The sequence below is a fragment of the Podarcis cretensis genome, assembly GCF_951804945.1.
Source record: "Podarcis cretensis genome assembly, chromosome: 5".
Taxonomy (NCBI): Eukaryota; Metazoa; Chordata; class Lepidosauria; order Squamata; family Lacertidae; genus Podarcis; species Podarcis cretensis.
In genome coordinates this window covers 14,596,789-14,602,581 of record NC_137174.1, presented here as the reverse complement: position 1 = coordinate 14,602,581, position 5,793 = coordinate 14,596,789, and positions in this window count along the sequence as shown.

Sequence of the window (5,793 nt, the reverse complement as noted above, 5' to 3'; positions counted from 1 at the left end):
CCGCGCTGCCCCAGCGGCTGTGAGGAGAAGCGGCGGCGTTGCTCAAGGCGGCTCTTCTCGCGGGGAGGGCCCCGCCGTCACGTTCGCACGTTCAGGGCGGCTCCGCAACGCGGCGGCGCGTTCCCCACCACCACCACCCAGGAAACTGGGACGTTTGAACGGCCCACAGCTGCTCGCGAATGTCGCGCTTGCTGTCGGGCAAGGTGGTGGCTATACCACTCCAAGCTCTCTTAGCCGAGAGGTGGATTATCTAGACCAGCCGTGGGTGGGCAAATTGTGACTCGCAAGATTTGCATTCCCACCACCCACAACCATGGGTTGATGGGCGGGCTGCAAGGTTCAGGACCAGTGTTAGAAACTGGGATGGGAGCTAAAGTTAGCTAGGAGCTAAATGGCACCTTAAGCCTAGCTTATGGGCGCCACAACGGAATGTCCAGGCAGGCTTTTGAATGCAAGGCTGAAAATGAATGAACTGCAGCTAAAATATTATGTACATTTTTCACATGGTCTAGTTCTTCCTCTGCCCACCCCCCTAATATTCTTAAGAGGGTCTCTTCTTCAGGCTTCAGAGAGTAACTGGAAACGGGGAGGCAGAAAAAAGTTTTTCTTTCCTTCCCCTCTGGAAGTCAATCCAAAATATTAGGTGCAGTACTGCGCCCAGACCTCATAAACAGCTCACCTAATTCCCTGTTGCAAAATGCACCTAGAATGATGGGAGTTTTGAACGCTGTTCAGAAACACTAATCTACACCATTTCAATCCAGCCTTGAAACTGCTTTGGTCGCTCTAATAGCAGGAGACAGAATGCAAGGGTAACAATTTTCTTGGACCTTCCAGTGGCTTTTGATACCACTAACCGCAGTATTATTCTGTGGGTAGGAGCATAGAGAAAGGAGATTCATTCATGACATCTTGGCTGTGGATCCCCAGCAGGGTTCCACCTTATCCCCAATGGTTTCTTACATGCATATGAAGCTGCTGAAGCAGCTCATCCAGAGCTTTAGAGTGAAATGTTACTAATAACGCTGATGACCTCTATTTCTCCTTGTCATGGGAGTCATGTGAGGCACTTAAAGTTCTGAACCAGTTCCTGGAATCAGTAGAGAGCTGGATGAGGGCCAATAAACTAAAGCTAAATCCCAACACACTGAGGTTCTGTGAGTGGAAAACTTCTCTGGGTGGTGTTTAACCTTGTTTTGAATGGGGTTGCAGCACTCCCCCAGAAAGATCATGTTCAGTCTGGGGGTGCTCCCTGGAGGACCACGTTTTTAGTTGCATAGACTGCTTTAAAGAAGTGTGCGCGCGCACACACACACACACACACACACCAGGCAGTAACTCACGTTTTTAAAGTTCCAAGTTATGTGCCGCATCTGAAAATCCCCACTGAGCAAAGACTGCAATTGCCATGAGGGTTCTTTATTTGTTCCTTTTCTCTACCTTGTTTAACATTCTATGGTTCTGGTGTGGCACATACCTATGCTATTACTCAAACCCACATAGCTAAAGGAACACTTACCCCTGTATCAACCTGACCACACATTGGACTCATCTGTTGACTCCTCAGGGTGCCCTCACCCTCAGCTGAGGCAGGTGATGACTAGGGAGGGGGACATTTTCAGCAGAAGAGCCCCACTGAATTCTAGTTCCTAGGAATCCATTATTGGCACCTGCTTTGCTATCCATTCGTTGCCTGGCAAAAACTTCATTCTCATGAGTCTTTGTTGTGGTCGGTAGTTCAACCATTTGAAATATTTTGAGGGCTAACCTGCAGCCCTCTAGGTGTTGTGGGCTACAACTCCCATCTTCCATGACAACTGAATGTGCTGGCTAGAGCTGAGAGTTGGGAGTTCAACATAAGTAATCCTTCATAATAGATTCAGGCAGGTAGCCGTGTTGGTCTGATGCAGTTGAAATAAATAAAAAAATAGTCCAGTAGCTTATAGCCAGAACAACCTTCATAATAGGTTTGATTCACACAGGAACTGCTGCTAGAGATGGTCTCTATATATTTTTGTTGCCTCTCAGTCTTCTACGTTGTTCAAATATCATGTTTCATTTTATTGTGTTCTCTATTGTATACCAACCTGCAGTTTGCTGAAGGCCAGTTTAGACATTAAAAATAAATAAATTAGAGGTGAGCTAGGGAAATGCCAGCCTCTTCACCCACCATCCCAAGCGATGGTGTAATTTGTTGCCTGGCTCTGAACTAGCCATCAAGGAATGCTGAAAGAAAATGCAACAATTGTATAACCACACTCTATCCAACTTAAGCTAAGCAGCTGACGGTTGACCTTTCCCTATGCAAATTCCCTATGCAAATTACTGGTCAATAGTCCAGAATGGCTAATTGATGTCTCATCAGTGGGAGGCAATTGTTAGGTAGGAGATCAGAGTTCGAAGGATGATACACCAAGCACTGCTTGACACAGCTGAGAGGAGGCGATAAATATTGGCTGAAAACACTGCAAAATGGAGAGGAAGAGGGTCCGAGACCTCTGCTTGTCTATTATATATTTTGAAAAATGATTTGTCAATCTGGTCTCCAAAGTTTGGAAGTCTGTTGAGATATCACAACCAAACAGCACAAGAGTTCACAAGCTGGGGGTGGCAGACACTGCTGACTTTTGGACTCTGGACACCATTTTGAATCAAGATGGTGGACTGAAATGTGACTTTGGTGTGATTTTTTTAGGCTTAGGTTCTGCCACCTTTCAAGATATCATCACCAAACTTGGGATGAGAGTTCCTGGGGTGGGTGCAGCAGACTTTGTCAATGTTGGGAGTCTGGGTATCTGGGTATCATTTATCAAGATAGCCGACCGAAATGTGACTTTGACATGACATCGCCTGCTTTTGGTATGACACACATACTATCCATTTAACTCACAGTATTTTTCAGTTTCTGAAATTTTCTGGGCAGCACCGAGCACTCCCCACTAGTATATTTACAAATAGTGAAAATATTACAAGGACACCCTCTATCTCTAGTGCACTCTCATCCAAAAGGAAACCAAAGTTGCATAGGGTTGCTTGAAACTTTTCACTGCTCATCATCACTAAGATGCCAAAGTGCAAAAGAGTATGCAGGCATAAAAAAAGATGTCTGAAAGCAAAAGACACATAGGTGTCACTAGAGCTCACAACTCTAATGTGCTATATAAACAGTAATATTGCCAAAACCACAATATAGGTGCATTTTGTGATAAGGAAACTAAGAGGTAACAACCAACCATATGTGAGAAAGGTCCCTTTCTTTCTCTCTCCTTTCCCCTATACCACCTATCAAAACTGGTGGAAATTTATAATCTCCATGTTTTTGTTTAACAATACGTTTCCATTTGTTTCATTGATGAAAGAGCTGCCCCTCCCTGGCAAAGTCGTTCATAAATTTTAGTCACGGGTAAGCTTGCAGTGTCTTGAGACTATGAAGGGGCTCTGTAGCCTTGCTAACAGGTAGAATGTCACAAGGCTGCTGATTGAGAAGACAACTGTCAAGGCAAGCTTTTAGTATTAATGAGTTGAGTGGGGCAGGTGATAGGCAGAAACTGCAGTTCTTTCATTCATTAAAGGACATTCTTGTGAACAACATCAGAAGCAAGATATACCTTTGCCTCCTCCCTTTTGTTTTCTTTCTGCCAAGCATACAATATATGCTGATAGGGGACAGACTACTAACAATGGCATGTTTTTACAAGCATCACAAAAGAGACTACAGATGCTGCCATCTCAGGTTTCTCAAGGGCCATTGTGTCACTACCATTAGCACAAATCATGGGTTGCCTCCACTACCATTTGACAGCCCAAGTAAAAAAAAATATCCCAGTACAGACAAGGGCAGTAGAACTTCCAGAGATATGTCCAAGTTTAAAGGGCTGCTCAAGCAAAGTGACCACTGGTGAGGCCCCTCTGTCAACAGGTTCTCTCCAACTAACCTGGCTTTGTTGGCAGCACTTAAAGCTGTGTTGGGTATAGCCATTCTCTGAATTTCCCATAATTCCTTTACATGGCACTAGATCAGGGGCATTGTTGGTACTATAATTAAAAGGTTGGCTAAATCCAACCAGGTGGCACTTCTTGGAGTATCAGACTGAAAATAGAATTTACAGTGGACCAGGGCAGGAATCATTAAAGCTGCTGGGATCCTAGCACCTGCTGGGACATCAGGTCCCAACAGTGGCACTGAGACCATCACAGGCAATGGAAAGTGCTATTCACACCCTCAGTTTATAGTTTGCTACCCTGACTTAACTTTGCAAACGGAATACACAATTTGGGCAGGCTTGCATGCGTTTATTTGTCTGCTTTTCGGGGTTGCAGTTAATAATAATAATAAATGCTACTGTTGAGCGCAAGTCTGCAATGGGCAAAATGGCTGACCAAGTCAGGATCTTTGAAAACGCTGATGCTTCCCTTTTATGTGCATTAAACTACATTTAAAAGGTTCAAATCCCTCTCTGATGAGTCCTCACAAAGACATCACAGTGGGGATATTTTCCGCAAATGTGGAGATGAAGTGTGGTTGCTCTTGTACTTGGGGTTTAAAATCACAAAGGATATTATTTTTCCACTTCATCCTTAGGATACCAATAGAATTTTGTTGCCCAAAAGGTTCTCAAAATGAGAAACCACACTTTCCAATCAATATGTTGGCTATTGCCCATCACAGATTAAGCTAGCAACTGTGTACCGTATTTTTCGCCCTATAGGACGCACTTTTTCCCCTCCAAAAATCAAGGGGAAATGTGTGTGCGTCCTATGGGGCGAATGCAGGCTTTCGCTGAAGCCTGGAGAGTGAGGGGGGTCGGTGCGCACCGACCCCTCTTGCTCTCCAGGCTTCAGGAAGCTATCCGCTAGCCGTGGGAGATGCAGCTCTCCCACGGCTAGCGGAGAGCTTGCCTGCACCCAGAAGCTTGGGGTGCGCTGAGCTCAGCACGCCCCAAGGTTCGGGTTTCGCGCAGCTCTACGCTAGCCTTGGGAGAGCTGCACGACTTCGCGCAGCTCTCCCACGGCTTGCGGATAGCAGCCTGTTCTGGGGGCTGGGGTTGGGGGAAGCTCGGGCTTCCCCCGCCCCAGCCCCGCACCTGGGGGGGGGAATAATTTTTTTCTTTATTTCCCCCCCCAAAAAACTAGGTGCGTCCTATGGGCCGGTGCGTCCTATGGGGCAAAAAAAAACGGTAAGTGTTTTTAAAGCATAATCTAGGAAGGTCAAATTGATCTAGAAAGCCCTAAATGCTTATGTTCCAACAGATTGTGCCCTTCCGTGAAAATTATAAGTATAGGCATACAGAGAGGCTTTCAGAGGTTGCTTTGTGTAGTACCAAGGTGAGGAACTCTGGTGCACTCCATATGGGATTCCAACAACTATCAACCCAGCAACCCTGGGAAGAGTGGATGGGAACTGTAGTGCAGCAACATTTGGAGGGCCAAAGGCTGTAATATTATTTTTTCATATTACGTATGAGAAATAGCACAGCTGTAGAGACCTGATGAAAATGAAGGCTTCATCAAGCTTGGCCACAGTGAGTGTCAGAGAAACAAGAGTTTGGAATGCATTTTAGAGAGATTATAGTTAATCATGAGATACACAACTAAGTATCATATGCCTCTTGGCAGGATAGCTCCCTGCAACAGAGGAGACACTGTTATGTGTTTAGCTGGAAAACATGCTTAGGAGCCATACCCCCTTGCTGACACGTGTTTATATAGAAAAACTGGGACTTTAAACCATGGCTCCTTGCCATGGTTTAACATCAATTCAACACTGTTCTGAACAAGTCCACTTCCAACAAA